Raw genomic sequence first — 19,915 nt, 5'->3', positions numbered from 1 at the left:
ATGGGCGATGACCAGGTGGAGCAAATGACCATCACTCAGATGCTGGTGGTGATGAGTATTGGCCCTGCTGATTTGAATATCCAGGCCACTTAAACTACACAGGATCATGCTTGACAGCAGGCCAGAAAGAGGATTCACACACCAAGATCCAAAGCGCATTGCAAAGTACATTGGTGCTCCATAGCCTTATGTTGGCGGAGCTCATGTGAACTAACAAGCATCTGTGTCCAACCAGCAGAGAAATACTGCATAATGAAAGCTGCAGACCTAGGGCTAGCTTATCACACCCACTCTAGCATGGATTGAGGGAACAGGTAGGAAGCTTAATCGGTGCCTTGAAAAGGTTTGCTGGCAGCGGTGGGATTTGAACCCACGCCCCCAAAGAGACTGGAGCCTAAATCCAGCGCCTTAGACCGCTCGGCCACGCTACCTGCACCGCAGCCCAAGGCTGGATATTCACACCGCATTCTAGCACGGACCGAGCGGGACACATAAAGCCTGCAACAAATGAAGGTGTTGAGGTAAAGAGGAGGTCAGCGACGAGGATGGGATTCGAACCCACGCGTGCAGAGCACAACGGATTAGCAGTCCATCGCCTTAACCTCTCGGCCACCTCGTCGTGCTGAAAACACACCCAACCACGCTAAGAAAATCATAGTTTTTTTTAAATGTAGCTCTGCTGCATTTTCATTTTCCAAATGGCTTTAAGAAGTGGGTCTTGTTCAGGACACCAAGATCCAAAGCCACTGCAAAGTTTACTGGTCATCCATAACATGGATCTGTGTCCAGGCAACAGTGAAATATGGCCTTAGGCTGCAAACCCTGGGTTAGCTTATCACATGCCACTCTAGGACAGATTGAGTGAAAGCGTGTGAAATTCTTGGTCTTCATACAAAGGAACCAATTGCCGAAACCCGGGATCGAACCAGGGACCTTTAGATCTTCAGTCTAACGCTCTCCCAACTGAGCTATTTCGGCATGCAAGTGCACCTGTGTGACTTTCTTAGGGTCCGGTAACTCTTTTTCCTAAGATTCATACCTGCAAGGCATGGCTGCCACAACCTTTGTAAAGCTTTTGTCTTGCCAAGACCCCACAATGCATTGCAAAGTTCAGTGGTGCTCCATAGCCTTATGTTGCGAAAGCTGCAGACCCAGGGCTAGCTTATCACACCCCACTGTAGCACAGATTGAGGGAACAGGTAAAAAGCTTAATCAGTGCCTTGAAAAGTTTTGCTGGGACTTCAGGGCTGTTGGCTGGGGACCTGGCAAAATGATGAAGAACCCTGAGACTACGGTGCTGAAACTGATGGGTGATGACCTGGCAGAAAGGATATATAACCCAGAGACTGTGATATTGGAGCTGATGGGCGATGACCAGGTGGAGCAAATGACCATCACTCAGATGCTGGTGCTGATGAGTGTTGGCCCTGCTGATTTGAATATCCAGGCCACTTAAACTACACAGGATCATGCTTGACAGCAGGCCAGAAAGAGGATTCACACACCAAGATCCAAAGCGCACTGCAAAGTTCATTGGTGCTCCAAAGCCTTATGTTGGTGGAGCTCATGTGAACTAACAAGCATCTGTGTCCAACCAGCAGGGAAATACTGCATAATGTACTGGGGACCTGGCAAAATGATGAAGAACCCTGAGACTAAGGTGCTGGCACTGATGGGTGATGACCTGGCAGAAAGGATATATAACCCAGAGACTGTGATTTTGGAGCTGATGGGCGATGACCAGGTGGGGCAAATGACCATCCCTCAGATGTAGGTGCTGGTGCTGATGAGTGTTGACCCTGCTGATTTGAATATCCAGGCCAGTTAAACTACACAGGATCATGCTTGACAGCAGGCCAGAAAGAAGATTCACATACCAAGATCCAAAGCGCATTGCAAAGTACATTGGTGCTCCATAGCCTTATGTTGGCGGAGCTCATGTGAACTAACAAGCATCTGTGTCCAACCAGCAGAGAAATACTGCATAATGAAAGCTGCAGACCTAGGGCTAGCTTATCACACCCACTCTAGCATGGATTGAGGGAACAGGTAGGAAGCTTAATCGGTGCCTTGAAAAGGTTTGCTGGCAGCAGTGGGATTTGAACCCACGCCCCCAAAGAGACTGGAGCCTAAATCCAGCGCCTTAGACCGCTCGGCCACGCTACCTGCACCGCAGCCCAAGGCTGGATATTCACACCGCATTCTAGCACGGACCGAGCGGGACACATAAAGCCTGCAACAAATGAAGGTGTTGAGGTAAAGAGGAGGTCAGCGACGAGGATGGGATTCGAACCCACGCGTGCAGAGCACAACGGATTAGCAGTCCATCGCCTTAACCTCTCGGCCACCTCGTCGTGCTGAAAACACACCCAACCCAGCTAAGAAAATCATAGTTTTTTTTAAATGTAGCTCTGCTGCATTTTCATTTTCCAAATGGGCTGAAGAAGTGGGTCTTGTTCAGGACACCAAGATCCAAAGCCACTGCAAAGTTTACTGGTCATCCATAACATGGATCTGTGTCCATGCAACAGTGGCCTTAGGCTGCAAACCCTGGGTTAGCTTATAACATGCCACTCTAGGACAGATTGAGTGAAAGCGTGTGAATTTCTTGGGCTCCATACAGAGGAACCAAATGCCGAAACCCGGGATTGAACCAGGGAACTTTAGATCTTCAGTCTAATGCTCCCCCAACTGAGCTATTTCGGCATGCAAGTGTACGTATGGGACTTCCTTAGGGTCCGGTAACTCTTTTTCCTAAGATTCATACCTCCAAGGCATGGCTGCCACAACCTTTGTAAAGCTTTTGTCTTGCCAACAACCCACAATGCATTGCAAAGTTCAGTGGTGCTCCATAGCCTTATGTTGCGAAAGCTGCAGACCCAGGGCTAGCTTATCACACCCCACTGTAGCACAGATTGAGGGAACAGGTAAAAAGCTTAATCGGTGCCTTGAAAAGTTTTGCTGGGACTTCAGGGCTGTTGGCTGGGGACCTGGCAAAATGATGAAGAACCCTGAGACTACGGTGCCGAAACTGATGGGTGATGACCTGGCAGAAAGGATATATAACCCAGAGACTGTGATTTTGGAGCTGATGGGCGATGACCAGGTGGGGCAAATGACCATCCCTCAGATGTAGGTGCTGGTGCTGATGAGTGTTGGCCCTGCTGATTTGAATATCCAGGCCACTTAAACTACACAGGATCATGCTTGACAGCAGGCCAGAAAGAGGATTCACACACCAAGATCCAAAGCGCACTGCAAAGTTTATTGGTGCTCCAAAGCCTTATGTTGGTGGAGCTCATGTGAACTAACAAGCATCTGTATCCAACCAGCAGGGAAATACTGCATAATGTACTGGGGACCTGGCAAAATGATGAAGAACCATGAGACTAAGGTGCTGGAACTGATGGGTGATGACCTGGAAGAAAGAATATATAACCCAGAGACTGTGATATTGGAGCTGATGGCTGATGACCAGGTGGAGCAAATGACCATCACTCAGATGCTGGTGCTGATGAGTGTTGACCCTGCTGATTTGAATATCCAGGCCAGTTAAACTACACAGGATCATGCTTGACAGCAGGCCAGAAAGAAGATTCACACACCAAGATCCAAAGCGCATTGCAAAGTTCATTGGTGCTCCAAAGCCTTATGTTGGTGGAGCTCATGTGAACTAACAAGCATCTGTGTCCAACCAGCAGGGAAATACTGCATAATGTACTGGGGACCTGGCAAAATGATGAAGAACCCTGAGACTAAGGTGCTGGCACTGATGGCTGATGACCTGGCAGAAAGGATATATAACCCAGAGACTGTGATATTGGAGCCAATGGGCGATGACCAGGTGGAGCAAATGACCATCACTCAGATGCTGGTGCTGATGAATGTTGACCCTGCTGATTTGAATATCCAGGCCAGTTAAACTACACAGGATCATGCTTGACAGCAGGCCAGAAAGAGGATTCACACACCAAGATCCAAAGCGCGTTGCAAAAATCATTAGTGCTCCAAAGCCTTATGTTGGTGGAGCTCATGTGAACTAACAAGCATCTGTGTCCAACCAGCAGGGAAATACTGCATAATGTACCGGGGACCTGGCAAAATGATGAAGAACCCCGAGACTAAGGTGCTGGCACTGATGGCTGATGACCTGGCAGAAAGTATATATATCCCAAAGACTGTGATATTGGAGCTGATGGGCGATGACCAGGTGAAGCAAATGACTATCACTCAGATGCTGGTGCTGATGAGTGTTGACCCTGCTGATTTGAATATCCAGGCCAGTTAAACTACACAGGATCATGCTTGACAGCAGGCCAGAAAGAGGATTCACACACCAAGATCCAAAGCGCATTGCAAAGTTCATTGGTGCTCCATAGCCTTATGTTGGCGGAGCTCATGTGAACTAACAAGTATCTGTGTCCAACCAGCAGAGAAATACTGCATAATGTTGAGAAAGCTGCAGACCTAGGGCTAGCTTATCACACCCACTCTAGCATGGATTGAGGGAACAGGTAGGAAGCTTAATCGGTGACTTGAAAATGTTTGCTGGCAGCGGTGGGATTTGAACCCACGCCCCCAACGAGACTGGAGCCTAAATCCAGCGCCTTAGACCGCTCGGCCACGCTACCTGCACCGCAGCCCAAGGCTGGATATTCACACCGCATTCTAGCAACGACCGAGCGGGACACATAAAGCCTGCAACAAATGAAGGTGTTGAGGTAAAGAGAAGGTCAGCGACGAGGATGGGATTCGAACTCACGCGTGCAGAGCACAACAGATTAGCAGTCCCTCGCTTTAACCTCTCGGCCACCTCGTCGTGCTGAAAACACACCCAACCACGCTAAGAAAATCATAGTTTTTTTTAAATGTAGCTCTGCTGCATTTTCATTTTCCAAATGGGCTTAAGAAGTGGGTCTTGTTCAGGACACCAAGATCCAAAGCCCCTGCAAAGTTTACTGGTGCTCCATAACATGGATCTGTGTCCATGCAGCACGGAAATATGGTCTCCTATAAAAGTCACTTTTAGCTGCAAACCCTGGGTTAGCTTATCACATGCCACTCTAGGACAAAGTGAGTGAAAGCGTGTGATTTTCTTTGACTCCATACAAAGGAACCAATTGCCGAAACCCGGGGACAAACCAGGGACCTTTAGATCTTCAGTATAACACTTTCCCAACTGAGCTATTTCAGTATGCAAGTGCATGTGTGTGACTTTCTTAGGGTCCGGTAACTCTTTGATGTTGGACTGTGATGTTGGAGCTGATGTGTGATGACCAGGTGGAGCAAAGGACCATCCCTCAGATGAAGGTGCTGGTGCTGATGAGTGTTGACCCTGCTGATTTGAATATCCAGGCCTGTTAAACGACACAGGATCATGCTTGACAGCAGGCCAGAAAGAAGATTCACATGCCACACGAGTCAGTCTGGTGCCAGGTGAAGCTACATCTACATGTGATACTACAGTCTCAGTTCTAGCATGCTTGCGGTGGCTATTTACTGCCTCACCCTCAAGGTTTTTCAGGAACCTGGAACTCAATAACAGCATTTCCATGTTCCACATGTGCTGTTTGGAACCCTCTACGGTTGGTTTGGCAGTGAAGCTTTGCCACACTGATCTGCTTGGGAAGCTTCACTCCTTCCATTGAGCTCAAGAAGAAAATCTCTAAGTCAAAAAATATCAAATGAAAAACCCAAAAGAGCATTCACATGCAACCCAAAAATGAATGAAAGAATTGATAGAACTGAACTTCCCCAAGAAAATCCCCTCAGTATATACCCTGGCGCCTCTAGGCACCTCTTCTTTTTATTTACATACTTTCAGGCAATTTCCCATTATTTCTCAAAGTTGTACTTGAAACCCCGCCTAGTCATTTACATGACTTCTCTGAAATCCCCTTATTTCCCAGAACTACTTCATACACCTCCTAGGTGACCTAATATCCTGTTTTTCTGAATTCCCCTTATTTCCTAGAATCGAAGCTCAACCCTTGCTCATATGCCCATATATGGATTTTCCTACTTCTTTGATTTCCTATTTTTTTCGGCCTTTTTCGTCACTTTTATTAAAAATATGCTCAAGAGAGCCTTGCATCCTTGTTCTTGTCACATTTGTCACTCCGCCTTTCATGACAGTGGATTAATCTCGTGGATTAATCCTCTTTTCAGCTACAATGAGTAAGTTTTCTCATTTCTTTTCTTGCTATTTTCTATCGTATATGATTTTTCTACTGAATACGTTTGAGTTTATGAGTTTGAATTGTTTTGAAAATTCTATATTGATCATTATATTACTACTATTGTAGCTGAGCTCCTGCTGCTATAATGTTGCTTTGTATACACATAAGTGGAGTTCTATGGTGACTCCTTAAACTTGCTGAACTTACAGTATGAACTTGTTATGATCTCAGTCTCTCATTTTTCCAGACTGGGCTTGCTCATGCATACTTTAAGCATTAGTTCCTCTATTCCTGCTAAATGTTACTCTCTGTTCCCCTTAGATCCACATCCTCAGGGTCAGCCAATTTGTCCAGGTCATAACATCTGGATTTCTCTCCCTTCTCCCTATAAGAGGCCTGCTTTGGCTGAGATCATGCCTGGCTATCGTCGCTTTCATCTGCATCATATTACCTATGAGCTTCCTGAGTTCCTGGAACAGCTTTGTTCCCCTGAACTCCCTGAGTTTCCTTTCATGCTCTCCCACATTGTGAAGAAACCTCTGACTCACACTTCCTCTACCCAAACTCCTTTCGCTGACCTCATGGACCAGAGAACTCAAACTGAAGGCTGTCCTCATGCTGAACCTTGCTGCCCTGAGCGTGGAACTCCTTCTTCTCCTCCTCGTCCCCCATCTCCTCCTTTTGCCTATATTCGCCTTCTCTCACCTGCTTTGGCATCTTCTCCCTCTAATTCTGAGCTTGATCCCCGGCCTATATACCTTCTCCTCCTTCTCCGAGGCCTGGATCCCCAGATTACACCCCTACTTCTCCTAGGCCTGATAGCTCTGGGTCTCTTTAATTTGACTAAATTTTCCTCATTACAATAAACTCTTCTATTCTGTTGCATGTGTGGTTATTCATTTATTAGTTATATATTACCTTAAAACTATTATAGCAACTGGGGCCTATTCCCTTATGGCTTATGACACCAATTATAATATTCTTAAGGCCTTATGCTTTTACTTCTGAGAGCATTCTTAAGCCAAAGATTTTCACAACACCTGGCAAAACAAATCCATTTTAGAATAAAACAATTGCATACAATTGATTTAAAGTAAATAAATATATGATTTTCTCTGTAAAATAAACTTGTAGTTCAGTACACACACACACACACACACACACACACACACACACACACACACACACACACACACACATATAAGAAATAAGAAAAAAAAATTTAGAAGAAAATTAAAGCAAGGTCCATAACGTCGCCCGGTAGGGCGCAACCGGGGCCCCACGCATGCGAGCGCCTGGTGGCCGGGTCTTACCCCACGGGGCCCAGCCAGGCTCAGCCCCAAGGAGCGACGTGGGGCCAATCTCCTGTGGGCCCACCACCTGCAGGAAAAACCGTAAGGGGCTGGTGCAATGTGGATTGGGTGGCAGTCGAAGGGGGGAACCTCGGCGACCCAATCTCCGGACACAAAATCTGACTCTAGGGACATGGAATGTCACCTCGCTGGGGGGAAGGAGCCTGAACTGGTGTGGGAGGTTGAGAGATACCGACTAGAGATAGTTGGGTTCGCCTCCACGCACAGCTTGGGCTCTGGAACCCAATTCCTTGAGAGAGGCTGGACTCTCTACAACTCTGTATTTGCCTGCAGTGAGAGTGGCGGTGGGCTGGTGTGGGCTTGCTCATAGCTCCCCAGCTCAGCAGCCGTGCATTGGAGTTTACCCCGGTGAACGAGAGGGTCGTTTCTCTGTGCCTTCTGGTTGGGGAGAGGTCTCTCACTGTTATTTGTGCTTATGGGCCAAATGGCAGTGTAGAGTACCAGACCTTCTTGGCATCTCTGGGAGGGGTGCTAGAAAGTGCCCCGACCGGGGATTCCGTAGTTCTACTGGGGGACTTCAACGCTCACGTGGGCAGTGGCAGTGACACCTGGAGGGGCATGATTGGGAGGAATGGCCCCCCTGACCTTAACCCGAGTGGTGTTCTGTTATTGGACTTCTGTGCTAGTCACAGTTTGTCCATAATGAACACCATGTTCGAGCATAAGGGTGTCCATCAGTACACATGGCACCAGGACACCCTAGTTCGGAAGTTGATGATCGACTTTGTGGTTGTTTCATCTGACCTCAGGCCATATATCTTGGACACTCAGGTAAAGAGAGGGGCGGAGCTGTCAACTGATCACCACCTGGTGGTGAGTTGGGTCCGATGGCAGGGGAGGAAGTTGGACAGACTTGGCAGACCCAAACGTACTGTGAGGCTCCGCTGGGATCATTTGGCAGAGCCTCCTGTCAGAGAGATCTTCAACTCTCACCTCCGGCAGAGCTTCAACCAGATCCCGAGGGAGGTTGGAGACATTGAGTCCGAGTGAACCATGTTCTCCACCATCATTGTCGACGCAGCCGCACAGAGCTGTGGCCGTAAGGTCTCCGGTGCCTGTTGTGGCTGCAATCCCTGAATGCGGTGGTGGACTCCGGAAGTAAGGGATGCCGTCAAGCTGAAGAAGGAGTCCTATCGAGCCTGGTTCCACGCCTAAGGAGGGGGAAGCAGTGCCCTGCGCGCACTATTTACAGTGGGAGTGGGAATCTGCTGACTTCGACTGGTGACATCCTCGGACGGTGGAAGGAGTACTTCCAGGATCTCCCCAACCCCACCAACATGTCTTCCACTGAGGAAGCAGAGGCAGAGGGCTTGATTGTGGACTCGTCGATCCCCAAGCTGAGGTCACTGAGGTAGCTCAGTGCTCCTCGGTGGCAAGGCACAGGGGGTGGATGAAATCCTCCCTGAGTCTTGGTTGACACACCTCTGCAACATCGCGTGGCGGTTGGAGACAGTGCCTCTGGTCCAGCAGACTGGGGTGGTCCCTCTATTTAAGAAGGGGGACTGGAGGGTGTGTTCCAACGACAGGGGGATCACACTCCTCAGCCTCCCCGGAAAAGTCTATGTCAGGGTACTGGAGAGGAGAATTTGTCCGATAGTCGAACCTCGGATACAGGAGGAACAATGCTGGTATCATCCTGAGCGTGGAACACTGGACCATCTCTATACCCTCACTAGGTTGCTGGAGGGTTCATGGGAGTTTGCCCAACCACTCCACATGTGCTTTGTGGATCTGGAGTAGGCATTCCACAGTCTCCTTTGTCTTGACCTGTGGGGGGTGCTCTGGGAGTATGGGGTCCGGGACCCTCTGCTAAGGGCTGTCCGGTCCCTATATGACCGGAGCAGGAGTTTGGTTTGCATTGCCGGCAGTAAGTCAGACTTGTTCCCGGTGCATGTTGGACTCCGGCAGGGCTGCCCTTTGTCACCGGTCATGTTCATTATTTATATGGACAGGATTTCTAGACACAGTCGGGGGCCGGAGGGAGTCTGGTTTGGGGACCACAGGATTTCGTCTATGCTTTTTGCAGATGATGTAGTCCTGTTGGCTTCTTCAAATCAGGACCTTCAGCATGCACTGGGACGGTTTGCAGCCAAGTGTGAAGCGGAAGGGATGAGAATCAGCACCTCCAAGTCCAAGGCCATGGTTCTCAGCTGGAAAAGGGTGGCTTGCCCCCTTCAGGTTGGTGGAGAGCTCCTGCCTCAAGTGGAGGAGTTTAAGTATCTTGGGGTCCTGTTTACGAGTGAGGGAAGGATGGAGCGGGACATCGACAGGCGGATTGGTGTATCTTCTGCAGTGATGCGGTCGATATACCGATCTGTTGTGGTGAAGAAAGAGCTGAGCTGTAAGGCGAAGCTCTCTATTTACCAGTTGATCTACGTTCCTACCCTCACTTATGGTCATGAGCTTTGGGTCATGACCGAAAGGACAAGATCCCGTATACAGGCGGCCGAAATGAGTTTCCTCCGCAGGGTGGCTGGGCGCTCCCTTAGAGATAGGGTGAGGAGCTCAGTCACTCGGGAGGAGCTCAGAGTAGAGCCGCTGCTCCTCCACATTGGGAGGGGTCAGCTGAGGTGGCTCGGGCATCTGTTTCGGATGGGGAGGTGGACCCTGGGGAGGTGTTCCGGGCATGTCCAACCTGGAGGAAGCCCCGGGGAAGACTTAGGACACGCTGGAGGTACTATGTCTCTCGACTGGCCTAGAAACGCCTTGGTATTCCCCTGGAAGTGGTGGAGGAAGTGTCTGGGGAGAGGGAAGTCTGGGTGTTCCTGCTTAGACTGCTCCCCCCGCAACCCGGCCCCGGATAAGTGGTAGAAAATGGATGGATGGATGGATGGATAATTATTCTAAATATTAATTCAGAAAATGACAATCACATACTAACTTTTTTATTTTTGTTTTCACAAACATACAAAGTTTACCAATTTTCAAATTAAAATTCTGTTAAAATAAAATAATATAAAGGTGCAATTGCAATCACATCCTGTCATATTGATATACTTACACTTCTGTCTCGTACAGAGCCTCACGAAATTTAAATGAAATCTCAAATCACTCTGCATTAGCATTTTTGTACAGCCACAAACCTTTGTCACATAAACAATCGTACTCAGTAGGACATGTCATAAAATGTTGTTGTTGTTTTTTTTCAAATACAACCGATTGATCTCGCCAGGTGACTAAGGCTATGTTTCAGCCAATGACTGTTTTGTCCCGCCCCAACCCTCTGCTTCGGCCAATGAGAGTTTCTTGGGTACCAGCAACCCTTTTTCCTAAGATTCATATCCAAAAGGCTTGGCAGCCACAACCATTATAAAGCCTTTGGGATTTGAACCCAAGCCCAAGAAGAGCCTAGAGCCACAATCCAGTGCCTTAGACGGCTTGGCCATGTTACCTGCACCACAACCCAAGCCTAGATTTTCACACCACATTCAAGTGCATTTATCCTGCAACAAATGAATGTGATAAAGAGGAGGTCGGCGACAAGGGCGGGATATGAACCAACACTTGCAGAGCACACTGGATTAGCATTCCAACGTTTTAACCTCTCAGCCAACTCGTCGAGCCAAAAACACACCCAAAGCATTCTAAATTTTAAAATTATGGAGTTATTTAAATGTAGCTCTGCTGCATACTTACTTTACCAAATGGGCTTAAGAAAGTTCTTGTTCAGAACACCAAGTTCCAAAGCCACAAGGTGTTGCAAAGTTCATTGCAATAAGGCTTATTGTTCGCGCCAAGTGATTATGTCTATGTTTCGGCCAATGACTGTTTTGCCCCGTTTGGAACTGTCAGGACTTGTAGTTCGGAATTGTTAGGACTTGTTAGGACTTGTTAGGACCTAAGTTAGGAATTGTATGAAGTGTGTTATGACTTTTTGCTTAGAAGGAGTTGAAAAAGGAAAAGGTGAGTAAAAACAGGGAGGAGTAGGGAAAAGGAAAGAAATGTTTTCTTCACTTTTCTAATTGTTTTTACTAAAAACAAATTACTGAAAGTACAACACTTTAGATCTATTTGATCCTATGTTCTTAATAATACCATACCAATAATATTCCAACATACCAATAATATTCTGTTCTTTCTTTACAAGATTGTCTTTTCACTTAATGTGAAGGGGGGGTTACAGTAAATGCACTTATTCCGGGGCTAACACACCACCTCTGTGTGAAAAACCTAGACCTAGGTCTAGATTTTCACACACCACTCTAGCGCGGACCAGGTGGAAAGCATCTGGTTTCAGATTTGCTCTATTTGTACCATGCAAGCTTCTTTTACCAAGTGGGCTTAAGCATGTTCTTGTCACGAACATCAAGATGCAAAGCCAAAAACCCTTTGCAAAGTTCATTGGAGTTCCGTTGCTTCTTGGCAATATAACTTGTGTATATGAACTTTCACCACCTCTGTCCAAATAAACCAATTGTCGAAACCCAGGATTGCACTTGGGACTTTTAGTCTAACACTCTCCCAATATTTTGTTAAATTAACAATATTTTGTTAAAATGTCAAAAATTCATACTAATGATAATGTATTATGTGTTTTGCACAACACATTATAATAAGTCCCCAGTCAGCAAATTTCCTTTGGCCCCATATTTGGGCCAGATAAACAGATATGGCCCACATCTCCTTTGCCAAAACTGAACCAAAGCAGTGCTATAAGTCCACCAAGCATGAGCCAAATGTAATTTTATGTGGCCCATATGTGAGCCTTTTATGCAATTTTAGTATGGTTGAGTTCTGTTAAAATCTAATGGGCCACATGTGCCCCACATGCAGCTGACAGTATGTAAAAGTCTTATTAACTCAAAGGTAAATGAAACAATCAACAACAAATGTACTCAAAACAATTTACTTTCAACAAGTGTTTAAATAATTACAGCTTTAAGAGTAAACATTTAAGAAAACATTTAAGAATAAATAATTACAGCTACTCGGTTGTACTTAATAATTTAAGTGGAATTCAGTTGAAAATATTAAGAAAAAATATTAATAATATAAATAACATTCAAAGAGTCACCAAAATTTTACACCAAAATTAATGTTTTAAAGCATGTATTAATGTTAGGTTCAACTCAGAGTAATAAAAATCACAGAAAAAAAATCTGAGTAACTTGTACAGAGAACTTTAAAGAGAAATTGAACATTAACACCGATGTCAGACTGCGTCGCCTGAATTCACAATGATATAACATGACATACAATACTTTGTGTACATACTGTTGATTTATAGCCAAAAACATCGGAATTTAAAATGGCAAAACAGCAGACCCCCATGAGGCTACATTAAACTGTATTGTTAAACTGAGGAAAATATTAGCTAATTTGACCCCTTCCTCAATTAAACTAATAACTAAACGCTTAATAACATGCAATATTGACACATAATGCTGCATATTTCAATTGTATGACTTTAAAGTGCCAATCACTGAACGTAGCCCACTGCCCCAATGCCCGTGTCTCAGTCAAAGTCATGCCGTAGTCTCACTCCACCAATAGGAGGGAAGATGCATAGCAACCTGAGGTGTGGAACGGCAGATGTCTGCCACACTTGATTTCGGGATTCCTGTGTTTTTCCATGTATAAGCCAAATGTTTATACCACAAGTCAGTGTTTCTTACTGTGTGCCATAGCTCAACACATAATAACATAGCTCATGTGTTCGTTGTTATCTGGGCCATATACCTCAAAATGAGTTGTGAACCAAGAGCATTTCCCGAAGATGTTAAAGTTATGGCAAAACAAATATGGCCACAATTTGGCCCATATCTGTTCAGCCATGCCACATCTAGGCCATATGTACCTGATAATACCCACATGTGGGCCAAACGTAATTGCTATCTGAGTATAACTGCTGCTACTATATTAAGTGTTCATTCCAGTACTTATAAGCAGTACACTGCTTTTGCGTATTGTCTTTTGTGTAATGTCTTGTATTGTTTGTTTGCATTGTCTTTAGTCCTGCATTGTTTGCACCAAGTTGTACAGCATGCCCGGCTCCACGGGGGGGCAAGAGTGGGCCTGGCCCACCCAATCAGAGGCTTGGCCCACCCTGGCCCCACACCACATAATAGCCAATCACAAAATTGGTGCGATATTCAATTCATCTCAAGATACGTTATTTTCTAATTTCTGCCCAACCCCCTTTTTTCCCCTCCTAGACAGACAGACAGACTTAGCTCATTCATTCACATTCACGCAACCTTTGAGGTAAACGGATGTGCTTATAAATGACAGTCACAGTAACTTTATTAGAACCGTTAGTGAACTTGATTAACACACTATATATAGCCTAATAAAATACAACATGTACAGATTTCTTGTTTTGAAAGGACAAAAGAAATCCACTTTATCTCTCCAGGACACAGCTACTACCTCCTCATCCAGCAATTCTGTCCCAAATTATTTAAACATGGCGAATCCTTACCAGCCGGTTCTGAAATCATACCCCCGAACTCTTTTTGGAGGGAGAGAGAGATGTTTTTCGGCCACTTGTTATCAGTCATGGCTGTGGCTTGAATATTCTGTAGATTGCGATGCATGCTTTTGTTCTCCGTGTCGAGTGTTCAATGTTGCTTTCTCTGAAAATGACACGTTCGTTTCGACAGGTTTTCGAAACTAGAAAGCAACATTAGAACGTGACCGCGGTCTTCAAAAACATGCGTGCAAAAGAATTGCCCCTATTTATCAAATCTAAAGTTACTTAATTGATAAAAGATCTGTTAAGGGGTCAAAAAAATATTACAAATGCAAAAAGAGAGAATGTAAAAATAAACATGTTAACCCTATTTATATATAAAGTTACTAAATAGTTCCAAAATATGTACAAAAAAAATATTAAAAATGAAGAAAACACAAACACAATAACAAACAACCCTAACAATTGTCTTAAATATATGGTATTAAAACCATAGACATGAGAGATTAAAGCATTAAAGAAGCACCACCACCCCACCACCCCAATTCGACCGGCCGACCTGGAATATCACTTGGCCCACCTTTCATCTCATATCTGGAGCCGGGCCTGTTGTACAGTTCACTTTATGTATCTAGGACTTACTAAGTCCTCAACTCTGTCTTTATTTTATGTAGCACCATGATCCTGGAGAATTGTTGTCTCATTTCACTGTGTACTGCAACAGCTATATGTTTGAAATGACAACAAACTCTTCTTGACTTGACTTGCTATTTTTTTCGGCACTGCGGTTTAGCAGGTACAAACGCCCCCTCTAGTGGTGTTTAGAAGGAACCACATCTCAAATCGCACATGCGCATTTGCGCTCAGACTACTGTGTAGTCTGAAAACATACAGTTGCGGACAAATTAAGTAAAGGTCGAATGCATTATCACTAAATATATTTCTAAATAAAATAAAGATGTAAAATACATAATGCATAGTGCAAATTAAATCATTGAAAATTTTTTTTAGTGATGTTAGAGTGTTAGTGATACATGTACAGAAACACAAATAAGATTCGAAATCGCACGTTTATTGTTACATGTATTTGATGTCTTGAAGTTTCAATATTTTATTTAAAAAAAAAAACGCCACTTCGTGTTTTGCCGAAACCCGGGATCGAACCAGGGACCTTTAGATCTTCAGTCTAACGCTCTCCCAACTGAGCTATTTCGGCCACACGTTATGCCGCGCTTTGACTGAAAATGTTACTCCTCAGACCTCTTCTGCTTTATAATATGGTGTATTAAATATTAATAGCTATGTAATATGCTATGCTAAATAAAAAATAACCGCGTATGGCTATGTACCCAGGGCAACCTTAGTTCATCTTATTCCAAAATACAGGCAGAAACTAAAATCTACTAAGCCTGTAGTAAAAACAGTTAAGAGATGGACCAGTGAGGCATAGCAAGAACTACAAGACAACTACAATACAAGACTGTATTGGCTGCACCGATTGGAGTACTTTTGAGGCTGGAACTGACAGCCTGGATGAACTGACTGACACCGTACATCAGTTTTTGTTAAGACGTGTGTGTGCCAACCAAAACCTTCTGAAAAATACAATAACAACAATCCAAACTGAATTTTTTTTTGACATGCCAAGGATGATGCCTACAGAGGGGAGGACAAAACTCTGTATAAGCAGGCCAGAGTTAGGATTGCTGTCACTGTCTGGTTTAGGAACTGCACTATCACGGATTGCAAGACCCTGCAGCGGATAGTGAGGACAGCTGAGAAGATCATTGGAGTCTCTCTTCCCTCTATCATGGACATTTACACAACATGCTGCATCCGCAAAGCCAACAGCATTGTGGATGACCCCACACACCCATCACACACACTCTTCACCCCACACACCCCTCTCACACACTCTTCACCCTGTTGCCATCTGGAAAAAGGTACTGAAGAATTTGGGCCCTCATGACCAGACTGTGTAACAGCTTCTTTCCACAAGCCATCAGACTTCTTCAAATGTATGGATTTGAAGAAGACTTCATCAAATGTATGGATCTGAAGAAGACTTCATCAAATGTATGGACTGCATAGACCTACACCAATTACACACTCTTCCATTATACATCCATCAAACTGTTTACATGCAGTTTTGCACACTGTTTTATGCTCTTTACACATGCTGTCTCACATTTCATTTGATTGCTGTTTTGCACAATCCTTTACAATATCTCATGTAACTGCCGCTATAATACTACTGTGTTCATTCCGGAATTTCTGCACATGCAATATTGATTGGACATACAGTATTTACACTGGTCAGTGCTGTTTTTGTTTATTGTCTTGTGTTTTGTCTTTTGTGTAATGTAATTTGTCCTGCACTGTCTTTCTGTCTTGTCTTGCACTGTTTGCACCAGGTTGAACAGATGCACTATATGTGGCTAGAACTACTTACTAAGTCCTTAGCTATGTCTTTGTTTTACGTAGTACCATGATCCTGCAGAAACATTGTCTCATTTCACTGTCTACTGCAACAGCTATATATAGTTAAAATGACAATAAAAGCTTCTTGACTTGATTTGACTTGGATCACCAGCTTCCTGACAGGCAAGAAACAACAGGTGAGACTGGGAGGTGTTACCTCTAGAGTCTCGGCCAGCCACGACTGAGGTGCCCTTGAGCAAGGCACCGAACCCCCCAACTGCTCCCCAGGCGCTGCAGCATAAATGGCTGCCCACTGCTCCGGGTGTGTGTTCACGGTGTGTGTGTGTTCACTGCTGTGTGTGTGTTCACTGCTGTGTGTGTGCACTTTGGATAGGTTAAATGCAGAGAACAATCACCATACTTAGCCGTATGTCACATCACATCACTTTCCTTTCATTTTCTTCCTTAGTATTTGGACAATCAGCACTGGCAATCCACAGGGATGTGTCCTCTCCCCACTGCAATTCTCCCGCTATACCAATGACTTCACTTCAAGTGACACAACTGTTAAACTCCTGAAATCTGCAGATGATGCTACACTCATTGGTCTCATAAAAGATGGCAATGAGTCTGCATACCAGCAGGAGGTGAAGCAGCTGGTGCAGTCAGAACAGCCTAGAGCTAAACACCCTCAAACTGTGGAGATGATAGTGGACTTTAGGAAAGACCCCTCAACACTACACCCCCTCACAATATCCAACAGCCCTGTGTCATCTGTGGACGCCTTCAAGTTTCTGGGCACTATAATTTCCCAAGACCTGAAATGGGAGTGCAACATAAACTCCATTAACTAAATGGCCCAGCAGAGGATGTACTAGCGTAGAAGATGTCCTGCGCACATCCATCACCAACTTTTTGAAGCAGCAAGAAAAAGGACAGGAACAGACTGCAACACAGAGTAAAAACAGCAGAGAAATGAATTGGTGTCCCCCCTGCCCACTCCCCAGGACTTGTAAAATACAAGAACCAGAAACCAGGCAGGATAAATCACTACTGACCCTTTACGCTCTGGACACAACCTCTTTCAGCTCCTCCCTTCACGAAGGCGCTACAGAGCTTTGTTTACCAAAACTGCCAGACACAGGAACAGTTTCTTTCCCCGGGCAATCAATCTGATTAATAACTCACCATAATTATATTCCCTGCTTCATATCTATAAGTACTGCATTATCAGAACTGTCAGTCTTCACATCACCCGTACGTCACACACACTACTGCTGCTGTATATTTTACAAAAAGCATAATATTGCACAATACGTTTATTTGCACTACCATGCACTCTCACACTTTATGCACATAACCGATCAGCCATATATATTTAGTATTCATATTTAATACTAATACTGTCTATATTGTATCACATCGTCTGCATGGTCTTGTATAGTCTGTATTGTCCTGTCTTGTATAGTATAGTGTTATTTATGTCTGTACTTTTGAGAGTTACAAACAGCTGGAACCAAATTCCTTGTGTGTGTGTCAACACACTTGGCCAATAATCCTGATTCTGATTCTGATCAATATGAGATAATAAATATGAGATTCTGCTCATCGTGGGTTTAAAGAGTGATCATTTCAGTTACTATAACCTTCCTGAAAATTTTTACCTTGATTTCTCTCATCAACATTCCATTCCATTCAATTTATTTTATAGTGCTTTTAACAATTGCCATTGCCATTGAAATAAAATATATTTATTTCTTTTTTCTCTCTCTTCTGTGTCTATACTTCTGTAAAACACAGAAGAGAGAGAAAAAAGAAATAAATATATAATAATAAGAAAAAATAATGATAAAAATAAATAAATTAATATACATTTAGCTTAGTGGTTAGCACGTTTGCCTCCAGGTTTGGGGGTTCGATTCCCACCTCCGCCTTGTGTGTGTGGAGTTTGCATGTTCTCCCCGTGCCTCGGGGGTTTCCTCCGGGTACTCTGGTTTCCTCCCCTGGTCCAAAGACATGCGTGGTAGGTTGATTGGCATCTCTGGAAAATTGTCCGTAGTATGAGAGTGTGTGCCCTGCGATGGTTTGGCACTCTGTCCAGGGTGTATCCTGCCTTGATGCCCAAAGACACCTGAAATAGGCACAGGCTCCCCGTGCCTCAAGAATTTCGGATAAAGTAGGTAGAAAATGAATGAGTTCATGTCTAAGTTTCTTCTTGCTTCAACTATTCCTCACCTGTATGTTGTAATAATTTTAAATCGCTCTATCAAATGTCACTCAGTAGAGGACATGACCCCTGCTTGATTTTGCTCAACATTTCTTCCCCAAGCTCTGGCTTGCTCAACAAATATCTCCATATATCTTTATGTGATGTCTGTTGTTAAAGCATGGCATAAATAAAACGTGTTTTTTGCAAGAAAGGATCTTTTTTGTAGCATGGAGAGAGAGAGAGAGAGAGAGAGAGAGAGAGAGAGAGAGAGAGAGAGAGAGAATATTATTAAAAAAAATATTCAAAAAATATTCAAAATAAACTTATTCAATAAACACAATTTCTATAAAAAAATACGCATATGCATATTATACCTCTTAGTGACAAGTTCCTGTTATTAAGGGCTTGTAATGTAATATCATTATTGCTACAGAATGCTGCTTACAGTTCTATCTTGTGTTCAAGGCTTTAGTGCACCGCATGGTTCCTTTTTCCTCCACCCCCACAGCATCTCTCTCTCTCTCTCTCTCTCTCTCTCTCTCTCTCTCTCTCTCTCTCTCTCTCTCTCTCTCTCTCTCTCTCTCCTCCAAGGTGACTTTCCCCCGCAGAGGCAGATGAAGGAGGAGAGAGGGAGGGCTACATTAAAATAAAAGAGGAGAAAATGACAGGAAAGGAAATGGATGAGATTAAAAATGACATCTGAGGAAAAAAGAATTTGAACTGTATGAATGAAATGCATGGTAATATTTTGATAAGATATAGTGAGTAATCCTCTCTGATTTCTCTCTCCTGACTCTCGTTTACTCTCTTTGTCATGGTTCAATGATTTGGGAGGGACAGACGGTAGGTGAAGGAGGTGAAGGATGAGTGCTTGTACCCATCCTGTAGGTGTTTGTAAATCTAAAATGATGTAATGTCCTTATTGAAACATCTTCTTTTCCTCTCTGTGGGTGAAGATGTATTTTAAGCTTTTGCTAATCAAACATTCAGGATGCAGCTGTCATCATTTCATCATAGTCACAGCAAGCATAATTTGCTGATATAAAATTGGCATATAGCTAACATGGTTCCATTGTAGCTCTTTATTTCTGTCTGTATTTTTTGGTCAGAAAAAAAGGCACTGATGTGGGTGGAGTGTTACATGGTGGTAATAGTACCACCTACTGAGACCTGGTGTAAGCAAAGACACAAGATCAAAATGCTATTTTGCTGACTTGAAGCTCTGTCATTAAAAGCCTTGTACCATAAAAAAAAACCCTATACTCTAGTGCATTTAAACTGCATCCAAAAAAGAGAAATAAATTAAAGATAGTCAAAAATA

The 19,915-nt window shown here is 44.2% G+C and overlaps 8 non-coding genes across 8 annotated transcripts; all 8 read right to left on the bottom strand.

The window, feature by feature from the left end:
- Nucleotides 1-349: 349 nt before the first annotated feature.
- trnal-uag lies at nucleotides 350-431 on the bottom strand. Its single transcript has one exon. It is a non-coding gene; the product is annotated as a tRNA-Leu (tRNA).
- A 106-nt stretch (nucleotides 432-537) lies between these two features.
- On the bottom strand, nucleotides 538-619 carry trnas-gcu. The gene has a single exon. It is a non-coding gene; the product is annotated as a tRNA-Ser (tRNA).
- A 286-nt stretch (nucleotides 620-905) lies between these two features.
- On the bottom strand, nucleotides 906-978 carry trnaf-gaa. Its single transcript has one exon. It is a non-coding gene; the product is annotated as a tRNA-Phe (tRNA).
- Nucleotides 979-2,084: 1,106 nt separating this feature from the next.
- trnal-uag lies at nucleotides 2,085-2,166 on the bottom strand. Its single transcript has one exon. It is a non-coding gene; the product is annotated as a tRNA-Leu (tRNA).
- Nucleotides 2,167-2,272: 106 nt separating this feature from the next.
- On the bottom strand, nucleotides 2,273-2,354 carry trnas-gcu. The gene has a single exon. It is a non-coding gene; the product is annotated as a tRNA-Ser (tRNA).
- A 279-nt stretch (nucleotides 2,355-2,633) lies between these two features.
- Nucleotides 2,634-2,706, bottom strand: trnaf-gaa. The gene has a single exon. It is a non-coding gene; the product is annotated as a tRNA-Phe (tRNA).
- A 1,843-nt stretch (nucleotides 2,707-4,549) lies between these two features.
- Nucleotides 4,550-4,631, bottom strand: trnal-uag. The gene has a single exon. It is a non-coding gene; the product is annotated as a tRNA-Leu (tRNA).
- Nucleotides 4,632-15,107: 10,476 nt separating this feature from the next.
- Nucleotides 15,108-15,180, bottom strand: trnaf-gaa. The gene has a single exon. It is a non-coding gene; the product is annotated as a tRNA-Phe (tRNA).
- Nucleotides 15,181-19,915: the final 4,735 nt, after the last annotated feature.

This window comes from Tachysurus fulvidraco, chromosome 5 (assembly GCF_022655615.1).
Source record: "Tachysurus fulvidraco isolate hzauxx_2018 chromosome 5, HZAU_PFXX_2.0, whole genome shotgun sequence".
Taxonomy (NCBI): Eukaryota; Metazoa; Chordata; class Actinopteri; order Siluriformes; family Bagridae; genus Tachysurus; species Tachysurus fulvidraco.
Note: the sequence above shows the minus strand (reverse complement) of the source record. Positions and strands in the feature narration are given on the sequence as shown.